The sequence below is a fragment of the Narcine bancroftii genome, chromosome 4 (genome assembly GCF_036971445.1).
Source record: "Narcine bancroftii isolate sNarBan1 chromosome 4, sNarBan1.hap1, whole genome shotgun sequence".
Lineage (NCBI taxonomy): Eukaryota > Metazoa > Chordata > Chondrichthyes > Torpediniformes > Narcinidae > Narcine > Narcine bancroftii.
In genome coordinates this window covers 197,289,409-197,316,474 of record NC_091472.1, presented here as the reverse complement: position 1 = coordinate 197,316,474, position 27,066 = coordinate 197,289,409, and the positions used below count along the sequence as shown (strand labels likewise).

General features: G+C 41.4%; 1 long non-coding RNA gene across 2 annotated transcripts in view; it reads right to left on the bottom strand.

Moving 5' to 3' along the window:
* The window catches only part of LOC138760019 (uncharacterized), a 42,592-nt gene that overhangs the window by 13,478 nt on the left and 2,048 nt on the right, over positions 1 to 27,066 (bottom strand). The gene's annotated exons all lie outside the window — the stretch shown is intronic.

The following is a 27,066-nucleotide window of genomic DNA, read 5'->3' as shown; positions in this document are numbered from 1 at the left end:
GAGTCCTTTTTGCTTTAAATCTTGGATGGAAGTAGAAAGTCCTCGTAAAAATTTAGAAATGTATTGGTCATTAGCTTCAGGAATGGGAGAATCAGTGTGATATCCCATAAATGGGAGTCCAAACATCATCTCATACGGTGAGACTGCGAGGTCTTTACGAGGTGCTGTCCTAATTCTGATCAGCGCTAACGGCAATGATTTAATCCAGGACAGACCAGTTTCTTCATGAAGTCGAGTGAGTTGGAGTTTCAATGTTTGATTCATACGCTCGACTCGCCCCGAGCTTTGGGGATGCCATGGGGTATGTAGTTGCCATTCTATTCCTAAGCTCTTGCAGACAACCTGTAGAATCTTAGAGGTGAAATGCGTACCTCTATCTGAATCAATGGTCTGCATCATACCGTATCGTGGAATGATACCTTCAATAAGTATTCGGATGACAGTGTTGGCACGATCATTCGGGGTAGGAAAAGCTTCAACCCATCTTGTGAAATGATCAACCATGACAAGGAGGAATTTGTAAATGCCAATCTTAGGAAGTTCAGTAAAGTCTATTTGTATGCGCTGGAACGGGCGAACGGCAATGTCGCGACCGCCAGGTATTACTTGGCGCATCGATTTCTTATTAACCCTTTGACAAATGGGACAAGATCGAGTAGCAGATTTAGTAATATTGTATATGCCAAGGCAGTGAAGGGAACGTGTAAAAGCATCTATAAGGGACTGGGTTCCCCAATGTGTTTGTTGATGTAACTGATCTATGATTTGGCGGGCTATGGCTTTGTTAATAACTTGCCGTCCGTCTACTGTCCACCACAACCCGTCGGCAGTCTGGCAAAATCCCTGATCTCTCATTGCAACCTCTTCTTCCCGTGTAAAGATGGGATTCTTTTTAATCTCTATTGGCGTGGGTAGTAGCTGGTATAAATGAATCTTTTCTGCTAATGCCGCCTGTTTGGCAGCTGCATCAGCCTGCCTGTATCCTCTAGCTTCAGGACTGTTACCAGTCTGATGTCCACGCACATGTACAATGGCAATATCGGACGGGAGTGCTAAAGCCTCCAGGGATTGGGTGATTAACTGTTCGTGAGCTAACTTTTGTCCTTTGCCAGTTATCATCCCTCTTTCCTTCCATATCTTACCGAAGGTGTGGACTACCCCAAAAGCATATTTAGAATCAGTGTAGATCGTTCCTACCTTGTTTTCTAGTTCGTGGAGTGCTCTACAGAGGGCATATAACTCACAGGATTGTGCTGACCAATGGCCGGGGAGGCGACCAGCTTCGATCACAAGTTCCTGTTTACCGTCCACTACGCTATACCCGCTATAGCGGGTACCTGCAATACAACGTGAAGAACCATCAATAAACAGTTTTTCCCCTTCAGTTAAAGGGACATCGGTTAGGTCTTCCCTAATTTTTGTTTGTAAGTCGATAACCTCTGAGCACGAATGTTCTAAACTGTCCAAAGGCTGGTCACTAGCTGGGGAGATGAGGAAGGTTGCTGGGTTGAGAGTTTTGGTTGTAATTAAGGTCAAATCATTGCTGTCCATTAATATCGTTTCGTATTTTAGGATTCTCGAATCCGTGAGCCACCTTCCAGCCCGCTGTAATAGAATATTGCGGACTGTATGAGGGGTATGCACTGTCATAGGGGCACCGAAAGTAATCTTTCGTCCTTCCTCTACCAAAATTGCAGTGGCTGCGACGGCTTGTATACATTCTGGCCAGCCGCGACAAACGGGGTCTAAAAGCTTTGACAGGAAAGCCACTGGTTGTCTATAGCCAGCCTTGCTCTGTGTGAGCACGCCGGTGGCTGTTCCAGCTTTGGTATTAGTGTACAAATCAAAGGTTTTGTTTAGATCTGGCAACGCTAAAACTGGGGCACTCGTTAGGCATCGTTTAACAAAGTTGAATTTTTCAATCTCTTCATCCGTCCAGTCAAGGGTTTGGGATGTTATACTGGAAATCTTATCATAAAGAAATTTGACCAGAATCGAATAATTCTCTATCCATATTCTACAGAATCCCACTAACCCAAGGAATTTCCTGAGTTCTTGAGTATTTTTGGGAGGGGGGATCTGTATAATACCAGTTATTCTTTCTGGGCTAATTTTCCTGGTTCCTTGACTAACTAGATGACCTAAGTATTTGACCTCAGTTTGCACAAATTGTAATTTAGACTCACTGACTCTCAGACCTTTCTTCTCCAGAAAGTTTAAAAGTGCCACTGTAAAATCTTTAGCTAATTCCTGTGTTCTTGCAGTAATTAGCAAGTCATCCACATACTGTATGAGTTGGCAATTTTCTATCTTAGGAGCTTCATCTAATACCCGCTCTAAGACTTGACCAAATAAATTGGGTGATTCGGTAAAGCCTTGGGGAAGGACTGTCCACCGGTATTGGTTTTTACGGCCAGTAAAGGGGTTCTCCCATTCAAAGGCGAACATGTCTCTGCTTTCTGTGGCCAATGGACAAGTCCAGAATGCATCCTTTAAATCAATGACACTAAACCATTGATTATGGGGGTCAATTTTACTCATGATGGTATACGGGTTGGGTACAACCGGGTGACGGGCAAGAATGAATTTGTTAAGCTCCCTCATGTCCTGTACTAGGCGGTAAGTGCCGTCTGGCTTTTGAACAGGTAAAATCGGGGTATTAAAGGGAGACATACAGGGTTCGAGTATACCGTCTTGAATCAACTGGTCAATTACGGGCTGTAAGCTTTTCCGGCCAGCCATCGGAATTGGGTACTGTTTCTGTCTAACAATTCGTTGAGGATCTTTTAGCGTGACTTGTAGCGGAGGAATATCAAGGATTCCTCTATTTCCCTTCCCTGCCCATACTCTTGGATTTATTAGTTTGCGATCTTCTTCGTTTAAAACATAGAATTGAACTCCAATGCCTGATTGTAGAGGTCGAGTACCGATAGCCAATTGGTCCTGTAGATCCCTCCCTAGCAAGCATACTCCGGCTTGGGGAAGTAATAGAAGATCCTCAGTTATGATCTTATCTCCCATTTGAATACTGACTTCTCGCAATACTGGGACTGGAAAGTCTCTACCTCCTACCCCAGAAACTGTGACTGTCCCTTCTATTTTCACCCCCTTCGGTTGGTATAGAACGCTAGATCGGGCAGCTCCAGAATCGACCAGAAATGTCATCTTATCCCCGTGAGGTCCTATGCATAAATTAACTAACGGTTCTCCTTGCAGCCCCACGGTATGTATTAATTGAGAACCGTGACCCCCCTATTCGTGATCAGCTTCCATCAAGGCATAGGAACGTGTGTCCATTGCTCGCAGTGGGCATTCCTTTTTAAAGTGCCCTTCCTTTTTACAATGAAAACAAATGAGGGGTCCCGTTTCCCAATCTTTCCCAAAATTTCTAGGGGGTATACGTCGTCCCCGGAATCCTCCTCTACTCCTCCATCTGCTGGGGTCTCCACCTCCCCACCCTTGGCTCCCCTCTTTTTGGTGGTGGTCAGCTACTATTCCTTTAACTGTCTGTAATAGAATTTTAGCTTTCCCTTTTTGTTTATCCTCTGCCCTCTGTACAAATGCTCTCTGAGCAATCTGTAGTAACTGAGTAATTCCTTGCTCATGCCAATTTTCTGTCTTTTGTAACTTTCTTCGGATGTCTGGGGCTGAGTTGGTAACGAAACCAGTTAGAACCAATTGTTCCCCTGCTGGGGATTCTATGTCGAGACCCCCGTATTGTTGAATTGCCGTGCGCAGTCGATTGAGAAATGCAGAGGGGGTCTCCTCAGGACCTTGGGGAACCTCAAAGGCTTTTTTAAAGTTTTGTCCTTTGGGGACAGAATCCTTGATTCCTCTGATCAAATTTATCCTATACTCCTCCATCAGTGTGCGGCCAGCACTGGTATTTTTGTCCCAATTAGGTTTTGTGAGAGGGAATTTGGCTTCTCCAGGGATCGCCTCGTGTCCCCCTTGGTGTTCCTTATCCCATGCTTTAATGCCTGCCTGTCGGATCATTCCCCGCTCATCTAAGGTAAACAAGGTTTTAAAAATGGCTGTTAATTCCTCCCAAGTATACAAATTTGGTCCCAAAAATTGGTCTAACTGTTCGGCACATCCCTGGGGATCTTCTATCAGGGAGATTAATTCTTTCTTAAAATTACGTACTTCAGTGCTGGTCAGGGGCACATTTACGAACCCAAGACCTTCTCCTACGGGAACCACCCGTAGGGGTCGCATCCAGCTAATTTCTGGTTTCTTTGATTTGTTTTCCTGTTCCCTGAGGAATACATCGCAAGGTTCTGCCACTTCTTCCTGAGGGGTCTCACGCTGTTCGGAGTAACAATGCTCTACCTCTACTGTTAACGGGGGTGGTAATCGAGCGCTTTGTGAGCGAGTCACCATACCACTCCGGTTCTCCTCTCTCTTCTCTAGTGGTATGGGAGGAGGAGGGGGAGGTGCAGAAGGGTAGGCAATAGGAGGGGAAGGAAAGATAGGAGCCGGCATAGGAGGAACATAAGGTGGAGGGAGGGAATGTAACACATCCCAACCCTGTGGTTCAGGGACAAGAGGTTCCTCCTCTCTCTTATTCCTGAATTCTTTCTCATTCAAAACCAGCTGTTCAATGGATCCCTTGAGCCAGCAGGCTGCATATTCCCTGCTCTCAACATTGTCTGGCTGGTTTTGATAGAGCCATAAGTTCAAAGCTTCACACATCCATTCATCCTCGGATCCGAATTTTGGCCAGTACACGGAGCTCCCTTTAACCGGGTATCTCACCCATTCATTACAACAATACCTGACCATCGTCAGTTTGTCTTTACCGCGGGTCTTTCCTGTGCCCCACTCAGATAACATCAACCCAAGCGGGCTGTACGTAGCTATCTGGTGGTCACGTCCTGTGTCAGGACTCTCATCTCTACTGCCCGCTATTCCCATACTTAGGAACAATTAAAATACTCTTACCGAGTTCTGGCAGTACTGCTCTAGCGCGCGTCCTTCCGCCGTTTGTTCTCAATGCCTCTTCTCGGATATCACTCGCTTCTTCCACTGACCAGCCTCCCGTCGCCCGTGAGTCCAGCTGAATCAGCCGGGGTGCACCTACTCTCGTCGTCGGGGCACTCTGTCAGTGGAGGGAGTGTGATCCCGGACGAGCCCCCATTTGTTAGGAATTAAAATACCTTTAAAGAAATTGCTCGAGACAAAAATTGAGAACAAAGAACATTTATTACTACAACAATGCAAAGTTGGGTGCTTCCCCTTACCCTGGGAATACACACACATACTGGGGCTCACCCAACTTTTATACAGTCAATTTCAGTATCAGAGTGCCCTCCCCCTTACATTCTTCTGCCCCCTGGATGGGTTTGGCATAGGTAATTCTTCCTGCCTACGTGCAGTTTCAGTACACTTGGAGGACCAGGGGGTATCCTGTGGGTGCCCCATCATGTCATTGTCCTTATTCACACCTTCCTGATTCTCTGGGCTACAGTCTCTTGATATGCAGAGTTGACTCATTCTATCTAGGGTTGGCTAATTTCATATGTATAAATCTGTGTATGGTTAGCTAATTAGAAATGTATGACTTGGTACTTCTGTCCAGGGCTAGGAGACCCTTATCTGATCCAGACTACCTCAACTTCCTACATTCTATTGTACCTTACCATTCCTTATCTTAGTCCTATGGTCTTGTCACAAAGGATAGAAGATTCTTATGTTAATCGTGCTGACTCTGCTTTCCTGCATCCTAAGCCCCAAACTTATCCTGTTTGAACTGGTTTCAGCCATTTTACTGATGAACTTTAGTTTCTTCCATGTTCATAATTTTAGGTCAATTTTCCCATCTCTCACACTGTGAAAGATTTCATCAGTTTGTGTCAGGACAAGCAATCAGTGTAGAGACTGACCATAAGCCCTTGATTGCATTGTTCCAAAAGCCATTAAATGAATGTTCACTGAGAATACAAAGAATGATGATTGGGGGTGGCGAGGTGTGATGGCATAGGGTCAAGACGTGGGAAGACACCTCCCCCTGACAGAACTATTCACAACCCTTTAAAAAAATTTTTAATTATTTTTAATGTTTTAAATATACTGTTGAAGTAACCTAGAAAGAGCTACGAAGGAAACAAAATCTCAACCAGCAAAAAAAATGACTACTAAACAGTTAACAAATGCTGAAGAATTTGGGCCTACCTTACAAATGGAGCCTCCTCACCCTCGTCCACAGCACCAGTCCTCTGGTAGGATCCAGTCTACACCAGCGGCGACTTCATGCAGTGCTGCGGAAGATGGCACCAGCACCTGATGTCATCCCCCTCTGGATCAAGAACAATTGCGCATGCACGTTATGTTGTGGGGACCCAACCTCACTCGGTCCAGCGATCTTGGGCTGACGGGAGGGGGGGGTCCCACACCCATAGTACGCTGAAGCCACTTCAGTATAAATGGAGGAGGAGGAAGCAGACACAGGAGGACTGGAAGAAGAAGATGGCCAAGGTATGGAGGAGGAGGAAATTGCTATGGTTAAGCAGGCTCTAAGTTTAAGTCTGATTCTCATCATTCAGATCCAACTTTAAATATTGACTTATCTAAGCAGATGGAGAATTTGGGAATACAGATGGGTCAAGGGTTTTCATCTGTGAAGGAACAGCTTGCTGACATGAAGGGGGAAATAACTTCGATTAAGTTGGACATGGAAAAGTGACTGAAAGTGATGGATAAGGTCCAGGATAAATTTAAGAAGATTGAAGAAGAATTTATTGATTGTAAAGGTGATGCGGAACAATGTAAAGAAAACATGGGACAGATGGAAGTTTTATTTACTGGCTGGGAAATTCAGAAAAGTGACTTAATGAAGGAGATTGATGTCTTGGAGAATCAAAGTCAAAGAAACAATGTTAAAATAGTTGGTCTTCCGGAAGAATTTGAAGGTCCGGACCTGGTTCAGTTTTTCCGGGTGGATTATCGAGGTTTTGGGAACAGAATATTTTCTGAATGGTCTGGAACTGGACAGAGCTCAACAAGCAATTGTCATGATAATGAATATGCATGAGATGTATGCAGATAGAGGTTGAGCTATTAACCTGACTGGAGGTCAGAGGGCATGCGCGCGAAGTATGCAGGAGCGGAATGGTGGAATAATGGAAGCAGAGAAATAAATACACGCCGATGTTCAACGGGTAAATCATGTGTTGATGGTGCTATCAATTTCACATTTCGGGCCACAAATGTGACATTGGCGATGAGGAGAAACATTTTGGATTTTGAATCCGTGCCTTTGAGCTGAAACGCTTCATCATGGCAGTCATTGGAGCTGAATTTCTAGCATTTCGAGGTGTTCCTCATTTTGACCCGACGGGGGATGCAAACACTGTGAGCGTGAAGTGGAAGGCATGGCTTGAAGAGTTCGAAGCTTACGCCGACAGTCGTGGCCTATTTCTCGATGGGAGCACAGCGGAGCAGAAAGTGCAGCAGAGGGCGTTACTTCTCTTCACCGCAGGACCTGCAGTTCGGGAAACTTTTAAGACGCTTTCGAATACTGGAAGGAAGGAGGAATACCAGAAAGCTGTAGATGCATTGAATGCACACTATGTGGTGACACCTAATGCCACATTTCAACGCCATTTGTTTCGCAAAACAAAACAGGAAGGTGGGGAAACGGTCGCCCAGTACGTGACGAGATTGCGACAATTGGCTGTTGGATGCAATTACGTGGCAGCTGATTTGGACAACCAGTTATTGGATCAAGTCGTGCAGCACTGCAGATCAGACAAACTCAGAAGGCGACTGCTGGAAAAAGGGGGTGAGTTGAAACTTACCGATGCTTTAGCAATTGCTGCTGCATTAGAGGCTGTTGAGGGGCAATTTCATACCATGAATCTGAAAGACAACTCAAGCCAGCCCAGTAAAGACAAAGTTGGTCAACAAGTAAATAGGCTCTCGCATAGCCATAGCCAGCCAAGAAATATGCCGACACGTGACTTGGAGTGTTACAGATGTGGAGACAGAGGTCATTTTGGAAAAGACCCATGCTGCCCAGCAAAAGGCAAAGTTTGTAGAAAGTATGGAGGTAAAGACCACTTTGCAAAGAAGTGCAAAAGCAAGTCAAATGCAAACCAGAATGGGAAGAGTACAGCTTCTAAGGGCAAAGCTTGGGGGAAAGGAAAGTCTCCTGGAAAGAAAGGCAATTATGGACAGAGAAAGGAAGGCACTATTCGCCATATAGAAGCTGACCCAGAAAGTGATGATGATGACGACAACCAGGATGGGCAGAAATACTATCGGTTTACATTGAATGATGACCATCATGAGAAAGTCCCAGTGATAATTGGTGGTGTGACAGTTCCAGTCATTGTAGACTCAGGCAGTGACAGTAATGTAATTGACCGACACTTATGGGAGAAATTGAAAAAAAAAGATAATTTGTACATCAAAGTGTTCAAAGAAACTGTATCCATACACAGCGATCAAGCCATTGCAGACCATTGGATGTTTCACTGCGACTGTTGAAGTTGGTGACAAGCACACCGAAGATGTTGTCATAGATGAGAGGGGAGAACCATTGCTGAGTAGACGCACGGCGCAAGATCTGGCAATACTTCATGTTGGAGCTCGTGTCAATTCAGTTCAGTCATATGAGGATATGAAGCAAGAATTCCTTGCAGTTTTCCAGGGAGTAGGAAAGTAGGAAAGCTGAAAGGTCGACAACTAAAGCTAGCAGTGGACAAAACGGTCAAACCCAAGGCGCAACCAGTGCGCAGAACCCCATTTGGACTTCGTGGGAAAGTTGAGGCCAAAATCAAAGAGTTGATTGAGCAAGACATTATTGAACCTGTAGAACATTCAATGCAATGGGTCAGCCCAGTAGTGATCATGCCCAAACCAAATGGTGACATGAGACTGTGTGTTGATATGAGGATGGCCAATGAAGCTATAATTCAAGAACGACACCCCATACCAACAGTAGAAGAAGTACTCCAGGAGTTAACAACCAGTCAGGTGTTCTCAAAAATCGATTTAAAATGGGGCTATCATCAACTAGAGCTGGACCCAGAATTCAGGGACGTGACAACATTTGTGACTCACTGTGGATTGTATCGGTACAAGAGGCTATCGTTCGGCATCAATATAGCTCCTGAGATCTACCAGTATGAAATCCATCGAGTGATTCAAGGCATTCCTGGAGTCGCCAACATTTCTGATGACATTATAGTCCATGCGGCTACACAGGAAGAGCATGACAGATGGTTGAGGCTTGTGCTATCCAGACTACAGGGGGCAGGCCTTACTGTGAATGGAGACAAGTGCCAGTTCAGTGTCTCAGAGATGGACTACATGGGACACAGGCTTACACGGGAAGGACTGAACCCAGCTAACGCCAAGGTGAAAGCTGTTGCAGATGCACGTGAACCCCAGAATGCAACGGAGATGAAGCTTTTCTTGGGATTGGTCAATTCTTGCTAAACGTTCATCCCTAACTTTGCTACACTGGCAGAAACACTGAGGAAACTAACCAGGAAAGGTGTACCATTCCATTTTGGCCCTGAGTAGAAGGAAGCATTCACAGCTCTGAAACAAAGTCTGACGAATGCCGATACCCTTGGGTATTATGATCCGGATGCACTAATCAAAGTCATAGCGGATGCTAGCCCTGTTGGTTTAGGAGCCGTGTTGGTCCAGATGCATGATGAGGGACCAAGAATCATTGCCTATGCCAGCAGATCTTTGACAGATGTTGAAAGGAGATATTCTCAGACAGAGAAAGAAGCATTTGGACTTGTATGGGTCTACGAGAGATTCCATGCATATTTGTAATGGCATTGAAACGCTGCTAAAGATCCAACTGCGCTGGGTAGGTCACGTCTCCAGAATGGAGGACCATCGCCTTCCCAAGATCGTGTTATATGGCGAGCTCTCCACTGGCCACCGTGACAGAGGTGCACCAAAGAAGAGGTACAAGGACTGCCTAAAGAAATCTCTTGGTGCCTGCCACATTGACCACCACCAGTGGGCTGATATCGCCTCAAACCATGCATCTTGGCGCCTCACAGTTCGGCGGGGAGCAATCTCCTTTGAAGAAGACCGCAGAGCCCACCTCACTGACAAAAGGCAAAGGAGGAAAAACCCAACACCCAACCCCAACCAACCAATTTTCCCCTGCAACTGCTGCAACCGTGTCTGCCTGTCCCGCATCGGACTTGTCAGCCACAAACAAGTCTGCAGCTGACGTGGACATTTTCCCCCTCCATAAATCTTCGTCCGCGAAGCCAAGCCAAAGAAAAGGAAGAATTTGAACTCATCACAGACCATAAACCATTAGAGGTGATCTACGCCGCCAGGTCCAAACCGTGTGCCAGGATAGAACGATGGGTGCTCAGACTCCAACCGTACAAGTACAGAGTAGTCCACATTGCTGGGAAAGCAAACATTGCTGATCCGCTGTCCAGATTGTTGAAAGATGGATGCCCACAATCCAAGTCAGAACTGGGGACAGAAGCAGAGAGCTTTGTATGCTTCGTAGCTATCCAGTCGACACCGGGAACTGTGACAACGAGGGAAGTCGAGAGAGAGTCTGAACATGACCCAGAACTCATGGAAGTTAGAAAATGTATCCAAAGTGGACAATGGGACAAGTGCACTCACAAGGCATATGTTCCCATTAGAGACGAACTTTGTTGCATCGGGCAGTGTGTGTTGAGGGGTTGTAGATTGGTGATACCACAGAGGTTGAGACCGAAGATCGTATCATTAGCTCATGAAGGACACCTAGGTATTGTTGGTACCAAGCAAAACCTCAGGAGTAAAGTATGGTGGCCAGGTTGTGATAAAGACGCGGAGAAATTCGTCAAAACCTGCCATGGGTGTCAACTCACAAGTAGGAGTAATCCCCCAGAGTCGATCCGGAGTACGCAACTCCCGACAGGACCATGGATCGATGTAGCTGTTGACTTTCTCAGACTGGCAAGTCAATCATGGTAGTGGTGGACTACTGCAGCAGATACTATGAGTACTCTGTGACGAGGTCAACGACCACTGAAAAAACGATACAAGCATTAGCAGAGATCTTCGCGAGACATGGATTGCCTGTTACACTATACTCTGACAATGGTCCACAGTTCATCTCAGAGACATTTGCTGAATATATGAGGACCACAGGCATCCACCATCACAAAGTAACTCCTAAATGGCCGCAAGCCAACGGAGAAGTAGAGAGACAAAAACAGTCCATCGAAAAACAACTACGGTTCGCTCATGCAGAAGGACAGAACTGGAAAGAAGCATTGCTATCCTATATAGCTGTCTATCGGGCAACCGCTCATGCAACCACAGGAAAAAGTCCAGCAGACGTACTCTTCGGGAGGAAAATCCACACAAAAATGCCCGAACTGCAGGAAATCAGGGACGACCAGGAGATGAGGGACCACGATGCTGAAAAGAAGGGGGCAGCAAAGCTGGATGCTGACTCGAAATGTGGGGCCAGGAACTCAGACATCATGCCTGGAGATAATGTTCTTGTGAGGCAAGAGAGTGGTGGTAAGCTAGACACACCTTATTACCATCAACCCTACACTGTTGTATCCAGAAGCGGCAGTATGGTGACAGTCAGGTCTCCAGCTGGAGTCCTCTACAAAAGAAACATGTCTGGTGTCAAAAAGTACCAATCCAGAGCTGCACCGAGTGAAGTGGTTGGAAATCCAGTACGAGTTGCCCAACCTGAGGGACCAGACGACGTTCCAGAGGTAGTTACCAGTTTTCCCGATGAAGTGGCCAGAATACCAGAAATACCAGAGGCTGTAGCGAGCAGTGTTTCCGGTGCTGAGGGTGAGCAACAAAGTTGCGACAATAGCATTGCAGGAAGGCTGAGACGGGACAGGAAACCACCTAAGCGATATGAAGATTTTGTGCCATATTTCTAATCGTGCCTGCATTATCATGAAAGTGAAAGTTTGTGATAGTTGGAATGAGTTTCAATGAAGAAAAAAAAAGTGCATTGATTCAGTGGAAGCACAGTAATGATACACACCAAGGAAAAGTGGAAATGTGAGGTGATTGTGAAAAAAAATAAGAGAAATAATGTAAAGGGAGTACGCCGAACGCTGCCCTTGTGAAACACACAGTGAATGCGTATATGTAGATGTCAGGAAGGAAACCATCACGAACTCCGAGAAAGAGACCTTTGCGAAGTTGTGCTATGATTACCTGGATCATCGCTGTTTTGTTGTGTTTAGCGTTATTAGAAAAAGAAAACTGTGCGCCGAACATTTATTTTATACTTGATGTGGTTTGACTTTGGAACATCAGTAGCAGTAACCAACAATCAGAAGTAGTTTGATGCAGGAAGAGGAATGATAATAGGAACATTTGGACAGTGATTTTGATAAATACATCATAAAGTACATGTATGAGTGCTGTAAGAATTGCATTTTTGTTTTGGTCAACTATTTGATATTAAATGAAAAAAAAAGCGTATAATTTTAAAGGTTTACATTTTGCATATGAGGTGACCATTGTATTAGTATCACTACAGAAGAAATGTTGAGCCATTATATTACATTTGGTTATAACATGGTTACGTTACATTTTGTGAAGAGGGAATTTGATGTTGCTTTAGTTGGTTTGGAAGGCAGAAAAATGCTATTGATAGTATTAAAGTGTTTGCATTTCAACAGAAAGAAACACAGCAATGTATTATGTTCAGTGATATTCATACAAGATATACACTTAGATTGAAAGGTTAAGACACATAAAGATATAAAGTTTATTTCCAGTGAAAGGAGGGATGTCATGATAATGAATATGCATGAGATGTATGCAGATAGAGGTTGAGCTATTAACCTGACCGGAGGTCAGAGGGCATGCGCGCGAGGTATGCAGGAGCGGAATGGTGGAATAATGGAAGCAGAGAAATAAATACATGCCGATGTTCAATGGGTAAATCATGTGTTGATGATGCTATCAATTTCACATTTCAGGCCACAAATGTGACAGCAATAAGAAGGAAACCTGGTCAAGCTCCACATTCTATTTCGATTAAATGTCTGCGTTATCAAGAATGCAAGAAGTAATCAGGGCCCTTTAGTAGTTAAAAATTATAGTCTTTTTTATGCTGATTTGAGTCAAGCTGTTATTATTAAATGCCGTAAAGAATTTAATTCAGCTAAAGCTGTTTTGTGGAAGAAAGGATACAAATTTGCTTTTCGGTATCCAGCTGTACTTAAAGTTTTTTATGTGTTTATCAATCTCAGTTTTTTAGTGATGACGCTGAAGCTCTTACATTTGCTAATTTTTTAAGCAGGTGAAAAGTCAAGAAAGGTTTCCTCAGCAGCCTGTTCTGGTTCCAAAGAGGAAGAATGGAAGGCGAGAGATGGAATCTCAACAGTTGATTGATTATTGACTTGATCATCATTAATATCAATGAGATTTAGAGGAAGCATTTCATAATTGAAATGATTTTTTATATTTTTTTGTTGTTTTGTTCAGGGGAGGTGGTCCAACTACTGATCCTTCCGAAGTCAATGGCCACTTTGTGGCATTAGTCACTCCCGTATATTTGAGGGGGGTAATACTGCTTACAGTATTTTTTTTTGTTTGGGCTTTCTTTTCTTTCTTTCTTCTTTAAGGAGATCTTCTGGCCCTGATTGTGTTGTTGCCATGGGGATCTGCTTCACCATGTTTGGTGAGGTGACTATTGTTATGTTTTTTAATGATGGCTGATTTAAAATTTGATACTTTTAATGTTAACGGGCTTAATAATCCGATTAAGAGAAAAAGGGTATTGGCATATATTAAAAAATTGAAGGTTGATGTTGACTTTTTGCAAGAGACACATTTGACTGAAAAGAAACATCAGAAATTAAAAAGAGATTGGGTTGGACAAGCTTTAGCGTCTTCTTTTAATTCAAAGGCAAGAGGTGTGGCTATTTTAATTAATAAAAAGCTTTTAAATTTGAATCAGTTTTTGAGTCAGCTGGTAGGCTTTTGATTGTTAATTGTAAAAAAATTTCTGAGTGTTGGACTTTAGTGAATACGCTCCTAACATAGATGATGAGGAATTTATGTTGGATTCTTTTCTTAATTTAAATCAGGCATGTGATAAAAATTATGGTAGGAGGTGATTTTAATTGTTGTTTAGATCCATTATTAGATAAATCTCCAAAATCAGTAATTAGGACCAAAATGGCTAAACAGCTAATGGCGTTAATGAAAGATATGAATTTGGTAGATATATGGAGAAAGTTAAATCCTAAGGAGAAATATTTTTCATTTTATTCATTCCCTCATGACTCTTATTCTAGAATAGATTTATTTTTAGTATCAGCACAATTACAAGGTCGAGTTTTGAAGGCTGAATATTAGAATAGGGTTTTGTCTGATCATTCTTTGTTATTAATAATGTGTTCTCATTCAGAGAGAATTGATAATGTTTATCGTTGGAGACTTAATTCTTTATTGTTGAAAAATGCTGAATTTTGTAAATTTATAAGAGATCAAATACAGATTTTTCAGAAAATAAATATAGGTTCAGTTGAAAGTAAATTTATTTTATGAGATGTTTTAAAAGGTTATTTAAGGGGACAAAACATTAGTTACACTGTTAAAATTAAGAAACAACATATGGCTGAGGTTAGTAGATTGGAGGAGGAGATAGAGATTTTGGAAAAGGATTTACAACAAAATTCTACGGAAGTTAAGAAAGCATGTTTAGTTAATATGAAATTACAGTATAATTCGTTACAAACATAAATTTGAGAAATTATTACAAACAGCGATATTATGAGTTGGGTTAGAGAGCTCATAAAGTCTTAGCTTAGCAGTTAAAAAGGGAACAAGCTTCTGGACCAATAAATGCTATTAGACATGATTCAATGATTACATATAAACCTCAGGAAATTAAAGATGAGTTTGTAAATTTAATGAAAAATTGTATACTTCTGAAGTGTTGGAAGATGAAGACAAAATTAATAATTTTGAATCTGATTTAGGTTTACCTTTTTTGAATGATAAGGATATCAAGGATTTAGATGCTTCCTTTACTGTTAAAGAAGTGATGGATACACTTCGATCTATGCCTAGTGGGAAGTCTCCAGGAGATGATGGTTTCACCTGAATTTTATAAAGAATTTCAGGACTTATTAATTCCTTTATTGATAGATGTTTTGAAACAGGCGACAGAGGTTCATTCTTTTCCAGATTCTTTTTCTAAAGCAATTATTACATTTATTCTTAAGAAAGATAGGGATCCATTGAAACCAGGTGTTTATTAAATATTGATTATAAAATTGTGGCAAAGGTTCTAGCTAACAGGTTAGTTCAATATTTACCAGATTTAATTCATGTAGATCAAGCAGGTTTTATTAAAAATCAATATTCAGCAGATAATATTGTAAAGTTGATTTCTTTAATTAATGTTTCCTGGGAGAAATCTAACCAACCAATGGTTATTTCTCTCGATGCAGAAAAGGCCTTTAATAGAATAAAATGGAGTTTTTGTTTAAAGTTTTGGAGAAATTTAATTTTGGGCTTTTTTTTTACTGGTTGGATTAAGGCCCACAAGGATAGGTAAAATGGGAAGGGTCTCATTACAGAAATCAACTTGGAAGGATGCATTAAGAGGGTTACAACTTTCTCATTTTCAGATTATTGTGAATCAGCACAGTTGAAATTTATAACAGGATGTTTGAGGTGGATAAACCTCCGATATGGGCTGATATTGAATTCTCTCAGATTGGTGAGAAGAAGATGGATCAGTTTATTTATCGATGGAACTCTCAGTTAAGTAATTATAATTTACCTATGTTGAAACATCTAATGGATTTATGGAGTAAAAAAAATAAAGTTATAGGGATTCAAGGTAAGATTTCGGGTAAAACACCTTTTTCCTTTCACACTTAATAATCAACTTTTGAAGTTGTGGGATCAGAGGGTATTACATTTGTAGATTGTTATGAAGCAGGATATTTTTCATTTCAAAGAATGAAAGAGAAATATGAAATATCTTCAAATACTCTTTTTTCTTATTATCAAATTAAAGCGTTATTGTTGGATAATTTTGGGCATAAGCTACGGTTACCTAGACAGTCTAAATTTGAAATTTTACTTACTGATGGTGGTAAGAAGGGATTTATATCTGAGATGTCTGCTTCATTGCAGAATAAAATGCTGAAGACAGATGTTCATAAATCTAGGGTAACAGTGTAAATCTCAATTTATGCTCACTGTCAAGTTCACTGACCTTAATCTGCTTTTTTTCCACGTTAATGTTGCAAACTGAGACTCAGACCTTGTTCAAAGCCCCGTGTCATTGATTGTTTTCTGATCTCCTTGGAGATTAAAGAAAACATGGCAGAGCTGCCGCCAATACAGCCACGGAAGAGTGGAAAGTGAAGACAATGCATTGCTCTGCTCATTCCTGCCACCTGGTCCTAATGTTTACTGCTTCGTACAGGCATTAAACTCCAGTGACCGTGGGATCTGAGACTGAGAATGTGTGGTGGTACACCACCAACCTATTGCAGGGGGGCAACCTCTATACCTGCAGGAGTGTACTGCCGGCCTACTGCAGGGGGGAACCTCTGTACCTGCAGGAGTGTAAGGGGACAGGACAACATCTGGCCAGCTGTCAATCAGTCGGCCTGAATAGATCAAGCCCCACCCGGTCAGGTGTCAATCACCCTCCGGGATATAAGCCTGCGCCGGCCTCCCAAAGTCTCACTCAGAGTTACTGCAGCTACAGCCAGCCTGGCTCTGTGGAAGTCTTTGTGGATTAAAGCCTGTTGTACAGTCTTTGCCTTGTGTGTGTCTGATTCTGGCTAACAGTGCACCACAGAATGCAACATCAGAGCCGAAGCATACCATAAGGGGTTTCAGATTCCGGGGGAGCAACGGACTGGTGCAGGGCAACGGACTGGTGCAGGGCACCAGAAATGGGGAGAAATACCAAACCAACCCCCCCCCCCCACCACCAGTTGAGAAGAAGCAGGGAATACAACCCAATGGGAAGGTGACCAGGGCGAGGGGCTCAGCGGCTGAGGACCCCGCACAGACTACAGGCTCCTGGAGATGGGCTCCTAGGAACCAGGATTCAAGAGGGCACCAGGGGGCAGGAAGGTTTTCTGGAGGCCCTTGGGCGCCGAAGGCTTCCTGATCGTGTCGGAGGTTCGGATCTGGGTCTCGGGCGGCTGATGGCTTGAATCATGGTCTGTGTGGCTGAAGAGGCTGCGGGAGAGCTGGAGGCGAATCCACGGACACTCAGTGTCTATGAAGGGACTTGCTTTTGCCTCTCTTTCCTATTGGCGATACTTTGTTTGCCTTACAGCAGACAAACATTGAAGTATATCATGTATAATACATTTTTAATGTACTATTATGTGACAATAAAAGGAACTTTGGATCCTTTGACATTTGTTTATCTCCTCCTATCATTATTTCTGGCCAAGCATAGAGTAAACATCTTTGTAAATGAGTAATTAGAGCGATCGGAGAGTTCCTCTAAGTCAGGGGTCCCCAAACATTTTAGACCATCGACCCCTTCAGGGACTGTGTCCCTTCATAGACACCTGGACATGGAATTCTAGTGTGGATGGCTGGACAGTGGGAGAACTGGACAGATGGCTGGGTAGGGTGGACAGATGTCCAGTTTTAGGCCAGACTGTCTGGCTTTTGAGCCCTATGCCCTCCGACTGGTGCCACCTTGAGTCGGACTTTAATTTGTCCTCCATTTGGGGGTTTAGGCTCTGCACCCCCAAATAGAGGACAAATTAAGGGGCAGAAATGACCCTTCCCCATCAAATGGAGTGCCCCGGGGTTGGCTGGCGCAGGCACGACAAGAGAGGAAGGGTGATGGCGACGCTCGAAATGCCAGCTGGAGCACACGTGATGAGGGGGAAGGGTGTTGACAGCGCAGGAAGATTCATGGCAGGTAAGCCTCCCTCCCAACCATGCTGGACGGGGGTGGGTGGTGGGGCTATTTTAAATCGACCTCCCTCCTTTTGACTTCCTGGCACTTATTGAACCCCTGGGTGCTGATATCGACCACATGGGAGACACCTACTCTAAATAATAGAGAACTGACAAGCAGGTTGATGAAATGAGGAAGGCAAAGGTCTTGCAGTCTTTTCCCAAGAGAGTGAGTAATTGAGTCATTGCCTGGGATAATTGTCAAATCACTCATGCTCAGAGGTTATCAGGGGAAAAAAAAAAGATGAACAAAAGACTCTGAAACATTCAGACTTGGAAAAAAACTCGTGGTTGGCAAGCTAGCATTTTCCATCCTCACCCTGAAAAGTAACAGAGCGGCTCAAGGACATTTCGTGGGATTGCCACACAGGAGAGGTTAAGCGACCAGGCCTGCACTCAGGAGGAATGGGAGGGTTCTCCTGGGGAGGGTGGAGAAATGCAGGTTCTTTGCCAGCAAACCAAGAGACCAGAGTTTCCTAACCAGAGGTGCTAGCATCACTTGGGGGAGCAAGATAGCATTCCAGGGGATGTGAGATAACATTTCAGTTTTTTTTGTTTATATTAAGGGTACTGTCCTATATATTCAAGATAAAAATATCAATTTTTTTAAAGTCCAAATTTAAGATGGGGATGTCCTCTTTTTTCTCTATTCAATAGAATGAGATTCTCTATGAATGTTAGCGCGTTTCGATGCACTGTTTCCTTTTAAAAGGCATCGCCCTATAACTTTTTTTAAAATCAGGGCATTTAAAATAGGGGCCAAACTTATTGTTTCGTGTTTTGTAGTGAATTACATTCGATTTTTATTTCTTATTATTTATTTGTGTTATGTAAATTATTAATGAACCCTTTATATGTCAAAGAAAAGGAAATGGGATGATGATGATGTGCAGTTTGGTTTCACTTGCACCAGAACAACTGAGGATCTGCAAAAACCCCAGTGCATGCTTTGTGATGCTGTCTTTTCAAACGCAAATTTGAAGCCATCTAAACTGCAAGAACACTTCAACAACCGGCATGGTGGACCAGATGTTGCAGGCCATGATGTTGAATAATTGCTAAAAGGGCCCGCTTTGATTCTCGAGCAACCCTTCCAAAATTAGGTTTTATATCTGCTGACAAACCACTGCTGATGGCATCATACCACGTGGCGTATAAAGTAGCCAAATCCAAGAAGCCCCATACAATTGTAGAAGAGGTGATAAAACATTGTGCATTAGAAATGGCAACAATTGTTCTGGAAAAAGAAGCTTCAAACAAGCTTAAATTAGTGCCGTTATCAAATCATGTTATTCAGAGCCAAATTGGTGATTTGAGTTTGGACATTTTGGACGAAATTATCGCAGATATCAGGGCTAGTCCCTTGCAAATCTCTCTCCAGTTGGACAAAACAACTGATGTGCAAATTGCAGTCAACTCATCGCATTAGTGAGGTATGTCTATGATGGTGTCATAATGGAAGATTTCCTGTTTTGTGAAGATCTGAAAACAACCACAAAAGGAAAAGATATCTTCCAGTGCGTGAAGGACTTCCTTGCAAAATATGACTTAGATATCCAAATTATTGGTTCTGTGTGTACCGACGGTGCCCCTGCTATGCTAGGAAATAAATCAAGATTTTTTGCACTGATGAAACAAGAGATTCTGCACTTGCAAGGTACCCAATGTTTTCTTCATCGACATGCTTTGGCATCAAAAACATTGCCTCCAAAGTTGAAAAAGGTCCTTGACACTTCTGTGAAGACCATCAACTGGATTAGGGATCATGCTCTGAACCACCGCCTCTTCAAGCCGCTTTGTCAAGATTTTGGAAGTGAGCATTCAGTTTTGGTTTTCCACACGGAAGTCCGCTGGCTGTCACATGGGAGAGCTTTAACGCGCTTCTTCGAACTGCGAAAAGAAGTCAAAGCTTTTCTGAAGGAACCTGACTATGATCTGCCCGGAGAAATGGAATCACAAGAATTCAACCAAATGCTAGCCTATTTGAGTGATATTTTCACTCGTATGAATGACCTGAGTGTATCTATTCAAGGGAAAAACATAAACATATTGAAATGCTGCAAAAAAAATGCTTTCAAAGAAAAGTTGCATCTTTGGTGTCGACAAGTTAAAAGAGGGAATCTTTCAAATTTTCCATCACTCAAAGAAATGGTTGATGACGATGAGTCACTCATTCCAAGTGTGTGTGAAGAAATTGTGGATCATTTGGAAATACTATTAAAGTCATTTGATGGATACTTTGGAGGAGAACTGGAAACTTCTGAAGAATGGATTATAAATCCATACTCCCTCAATTTGGATAATATGTCGGATGATTAAGAGCTGAAGGAAGATCTTATTGAATTGCGCACAAATCGTGTTCTTGAAATGCAGTTTGAAAGCAAAACTTTGGAACAATATTGGAGTTTGGCAATGGACAGGTTTCCAAGACTTTGTGAAAAAGCACTAACTGCGCTCATCCCATTCACGACGACATACTTATGTGAGTCTGGATTTAGTGCCCTTTTGTCAATCAAGACAAAATCTAGAAATCGCTTGGGTGCACAAGCAGACGTGCGGATTGGTATCAGCAACAAAGTGCCACGTTTTGAAAAACTCTTAAGCAATAAACAGGAACAAAAGAGTCATTAAATTTAAATTTAAATTTAAATTTAAATTTTTTTAAGAAATTTCATGCACGGGTGAAAATGTTATTTTTTTGTAGGGTTTATGCAACTTTTAATTAGTTGTAATATTTTTTTCTTTCCATATTTTCATTTTTGTTTATATATTAAAAATTGATTATACATATTTTTTTTGGTCACCTTCACCTTTATTCTTAAATAAATTATTACTTTAAGGGGTGCGAGAACAGACTAAATTTTTTTAGGTGTGCAGGCCATAAAAAAGGTTGGGAACCATTGCAATAGACCTTCTCATGCACAGTGCAAGAAGACTCGGGAGAGTTGCAGAGTTGCAGAGAGATCAGAGTCCAAAGTCCACATCACTTTAATATTCTGACGTCCATCGAAGAGTCTGATAATGGCAGGAAAGAAAATGTCCTTGAATCTAATGGCGTAAAATGCTGAAGTCTGCAGACACCGTGGTTGACGTCAAAACCACAATGCTGGAGAAACTCAGCAGGTCAAACTGAGAACTTCATCCAGCAAAGATACATCACCGATGTGTCGGGCTTGAGCCCTTCAACCATCAAGGTGCGAGCAAAACGTCGGCAGGCACGCCGAACAGAATGGTGGTGGGGGAGGGACAGGGGGAGGAGCATGGTTGCACAGGCAGGAGGAGGATGAGGGAGGGAGGGCACAGCCACAAGCAGGGGAGGGGGGATGGCTCTACGAAAGGGTGGAGAGCTGGAGGAAAGAAGACAGAGGGATGGGGAAGAGAGGTTCCTGCTTGTCCACTCTCCATTCTCCCTCCCGCCTGCGGAACCGCACCCCTCCCCCTGCTCCCCCCACCATTTTATTCATTCATACCCTGATGAAGGCTCAAGCCCGAAATGTCAGTGATGTATTGTGATCTAAAGTGCACTGTTCAACCTGCTGAGTTTTGCTGGCATTTTACTTGAATCTAATGGCACGCGATCTTCTTCCTGACGGGAATGGCCAGAAAGTGTGTGGCCAAGGTAGGATGAACTTTAGTTGTGGATGGAGTTAAAGATGGAGTCGATGGAGGGGAGGGAGGTTTAATGACTCCTGGTAGGGATTTAGCCCAGCAGCAAGGATCGTTTTGGGTGAAGAACGAGGCCTGGTGAGAGGGAAGGACATCAACACTGGCGCATATGGTGACCAGACAGCTGCTCAGAGAGGTGGTTTGAAGGTGTGCCTGTGACCGACGGTCACCTCCGCAACTCCAGTGACCCGACCAGGACTCGCACACTGACGCAATGGCCAAGAGAGAAAGGGAAGGCTAAAATCTCCCCCTTCCCTCGACAACCTCAGCAGCCACACCATCGAGGGCAGACTTGCTGGATCCATCACTGCGTGGGGTGGGCCACGAACAGGAGCTCCATCCTCTTGGGATTGGGAGAATGCAGCATAGAGACAGGCCCTTCAGCCCTCAGAATCCATACTGGCCCACTTGCATTTATCCTATTTTATCCTATTTTATTTTATTGTCCCCACATTCTCATCAATTCAGAATCAGAATTGGGAGGAGTCACGTGATGGAGTAGTGGCCGGTCAGGGAATTCCAGCCCTCTCCGGAAAAGTTGAAAAAAAAACACACAAAACGCAAAGGTACAAGAATAAAAATTAAAACAAAGTAAAAGTAAAGGTGAGAAGAAAATGGCAGCGAAGAGAGAAAAGTCGAAAGCAACGGGAAGAAGAGAAGAAGAAAGAACGTCGGAAGAAGAAGGTGAAGGCCTTACCTGTCTGAGGAGGCCCGCCGCGGAGAGAGAAGCCCGCTCCCAAAGGTCGGTGGAAGTCCCGAGCTCGGGACTACAAAAATGGCTCGCGGAGCCGATTAAAAGTGCGCAACCGCGCATGAAAAAAAACACACTGATGGGAGGGGGGAACAGCTGAGGAGTCGATCTCCACAGCTGAGAGTGACAGCTACAACACAGCAACAGGAAGAGAACACAGAAAACAACGAGAACAAGAAAGAAGAGAGCAAAAAGAAAACAAGGAAACAACAGATGGCCAACCCAGAGGAAGAAGAAGAAGAAGAACATAGAGAAATGGAAGAAGAAGGGAAAGGCAGGACAATGGATATATATTTTTTTAAAGAATATATGGAATCAGTAAAAGAATGGCAATTACAAGAATTTAATGAAATAAAAAGAATTAAGAGTGCAGAAGAAAAAATGAATAAAATAGAGATGGTCATATCAGAGATAGGAAAAAGAGTGGACAATGTGGAAGAACGAGAAATAATCGTAGAGATGGAAGTAGAGGACTTAAAAGAGAAATTAGAAGAATCTAATAAAAAAGTTAAAGAGTCACAAGAGCTGTTAGCTCGGAAGATAGATATAATGGAAAACTATAATAGAAGAAATAATATAAAGATAGTGGGCCTTAAGGAAGATGAAGAAGGCAAGAATATGAGAGAATTTATAAAAGATTGGATCCCCAGGGTCCTAGGAAGACCAGAATTACAGGAAGAAATGGAAATAGAGAGGGCACATAGAACACTAGCCCCGAAACCACAGCCTCAGCAAAAACCAAGATCCATTTTAGTAAAATTCTTAAGATATACAACAAGAGAAAATACATTGGAGAAAGCAATGAAGAAAATAAGAGATGACAAAAAGCCACTGGAATACAAAGGTCAAAAAATTTTTTTCTATCCAGACATAAGTTTTGAACTCCTGAAGAAGAGGAAGGAGTTCAATACAGCAAAAACGATCCTATGGAAAAAAGAATACAAGTTTATGTTAAAGTATCCAGCAGTACTTAAAATAGTTATTCCAGGGCAACAAAACAGAATATTCTCGGATCCAGAGGAAGCACGAAAATTTGCAGAACAACTACAAAACAAGCAGAGAGATGAAGACATGTAATGAGTGTAAAAATGACCACGAACTATATGTATGTGTGTATATGGGTATATATATATATATATATATAGATTGTATGTATATATGTGTGTACTTGAGTCTATTTGTATTTAGAGGAAAATATAGAGTATAGATAAGAATTAATAAGGGAATGAAAGGGAACAAAGGAAATAAGGAGGGAATTAAAAGAGTGACCTTTGTTATATATGAAAATTGAAAGCTTTTCCGGGGTGGCTGGGTGGGGAGGAGTTATGGTCACTGCAAAATCAGTTGACGCTTGCGAGTGAATTCGCAAATCCAAATGGAGAGGGGAGATGTGGTTGCCCGACAAGGGATAAAGGGCAACTCAGGAGGGGGAGGGGAGAACGGGGTTAAAGAAATTTTAGATAGGAGAATAAGGGAAATGTTTGATGTTTTAGAAATGTTTGCTTATAAAGTGTTCAAAACAAGAAAGCAGAAATGGATAAGAAGGAAAGGTGACGATGAGGAAAGGGAAGATAAACAAAGTATGAAATGGCTACGTTGAACTATATGATTTTAAATATTAACGGAATACATAACCAAATCAAAAGGAAGAAACTGCTAAATTTACTGAAAAAAGAAAAAATTAATATAGCATTCGTGCAAGAAACACATGTAACTGAAATGGAGCATAGGAAATTAAAGAGAGATTGGGTAGGACATGTAACAGCAGCGTCATATAATTCAAAAGCTAGAGGAGTAGCTATAATAATCAGTAAAAATGTACCAATTAAAATAGAAGAGGAAATAATAGATCCAGCAGGGAGATATGTAATGATAAAATGTCAGATATATTCGGAGTTTTGGAATTTACTCAATGTATATTCACCTAACGAAGAAGATCAAAAATTTATGCAAGATATTTTTTTGAAGATAGCAGACACGCAAGGGAACATATTAATAGGAGGGGATTTCAACCTTAATTTGGATTCAAATATGGATAATACAGGGAAAAAAATTAACAGAAAGAACAAAGTAACCAAATTTATAATTAAATCGATGCAAGAAATGCAACTTCTGGATATATGGAGGAAACATCACCCAAAGGAAAAGGAATATTCATATTATTCGGGTAGACATAAAACATACTCAAGAATAGACCTATTCCTGTTATTAGCTCGTATGCAAGACAGATTAAGAAAAACAGAATATAAAGCTAGAATATTATCGGACCATTCACCCTTGATATTGACAATAGAGTTAGAGGGCATCCCACCAAGAATGTATAGATGGAGATTAAACTTCATGCTACTTAAAAGGCAGGATTTTAGAGAATTCATTGAAAGACAAATTAAAATGTACTTTGCAATAAATACGGAATCAGTGAAAGATAAGTTTATACTATGGGACGCAATAAAAGCGTTCATCAGAGGGCAAATAATATGTAACCAAGATGAAGAAGGACTACAATCAGGAAACAGAGCAGTTGGAAAAGGAAATAGTAAATATAGAAAAAGAATTAGCAATGAAGGAAGACACAACTAAAAGAAGAGAATTGGCAGATAAAAAAATAAAATATGAAACACTACAAACATATAAGGTGGAGAAGAATATAATGAAGACAAAACAGAAATATTATGAACTAGGGGAAAAAACGCACAAAATTCTAGCATGGCAGCTTAAGACAGAACAAACTAAGAGAATGGTATTGGCATCAAGGAAAAAAGACAAACAAATCACATATAATCCAACGAAGATTAATGAAAATTTCAGAGAATTCTATGAACAATTATACCAAACTGAAAATGAAGGGAAAGAAGACAAAATAGATGAATTTTTAACTAAAATTGAACTACCAAAATTACAAATAGAGGAACAAAATAAATTAACAGAACCATTTGAAATAGTAGAAATACAAGAGATAATAAAAAAACTACCGAATAATAAAACACCAAGAGAGGATGGATTCCCAATAGAATTCTATAAAACATTTAAAGATTTATTAATTCCTCCCCTCCTGGAAGTAATCAACCAGATTGACAAAACACAAAGCTTACCAGATTCATGCAAAACAGCAATAATTACAGTAATACTAAAGCAAGGGAAAGATTCACTAGCACCAGCATCATATAGACCAATATCATTACTTAACACAGATTATAAGATAATAGCTAAACTATTAGCAAACAGATTAGCCGATTATGTACCGAAAATGGTAAATCTAGACAATATTTGTAAATTTATTAACTTAATTCATGCAGTAGAAGGGAGTAAAGCGCCAACAGTAGCAGTTGCTTTAGACACAGAGAAGGCCTTTGACAGAGTAGAATGGAATTATTTATTCAAAGTATTGCAAAAATTCAGTTTACCAGAGAAGTATATTAATTGGATTAAAGCATTATATAAGGGGCCATTGGCGAAAGTGACAGTAAATGGATATATATCAAAGCAATTTAATTTAAACAGATCAACAAGGCAGGGATGCCCACTATCACCCTTATTGTTCGCGTTAGCTATAGAACCACTAGCAGAATTGATAAGAACAGAAAATAATATAAAAGGGATAAAAATAAAAGACAAGGAATATAAAATCAGTTTATTTGCGGATGATGTTATAGTATACTTAACAGAACCAGAACTATCAATAAAAGAATTATATAAGAAATTGAAGGAATATGGAGAAGTGTTGGGTTACAAGATTAACATAAATAAAAGTGAAGCAATGCCAATGAATAATGCGGATTTCTCAAAATTTAAGAAGGAATCACCATTCAGATGGCAAATGCAAGCAATAAGATACCTAGGTATACAAATAAATAATAACCTTGGCCATCTATATAAACTCAATTATTATCCACTAATGAAAAAATTACAGGACGATTTAGAGCATTGGAAAAATTTACCACTAACACTAATAGGAAGGATAAACTGTATTAAAATGAACATTTTCCCAACGATACAATACCTATTTCAGGCATTGCCAATACACTTGACGGAGAAATTCTTCAAGGAGTTAAAGAAAATAATAAGGAAATTTTTATGGAAAGGGGGGAAACCGAGGATAGCACTAGAATAATTAACAGAATGGTATAAACAAGGAGGCTTACAACTGCCAAACTTTAAAAATTATTATAGAGCCGCACAATTAAGATACCTATCATATTTTTATCAAACAAGGGAAAAGACAGATTGGACTATATTAGAACTAGATAAAATAGGGGAGAAGATACCTGAACATATATTATATAAATGGGATGAAAAATTGATACAACGTCGGAGTTCTCCAGTATTACATCATCTGCTCAATATTTGGAAGAAGATTCATGTAGAAAGGAATAAAACAAATTACCCATTACCAAAACTAATACTGACGCAAAATCAGTTAATCCCTTTTACAATGGATAACCTTTCCTTTAAAGAATGGGAGAAAAAAGGGATCAAAAGAATAGAAAATTGTTTTTCAGGAAATAAATTACTATCCTTTGAACAAATGAAGGATAAATATAATATAACTCAAGATACAGTGTTGGCATACTACCAACTGAGATCCTACTTGAAGGACAAATTGGGAAGCAGTCTGAGGTTACCAGAGGGAAGTAATTTTGAATATGTGATTACAGATACAATGATAATCAAAAAATTTATAACAAATATGTATATTAAACTGCAAGAAAAGG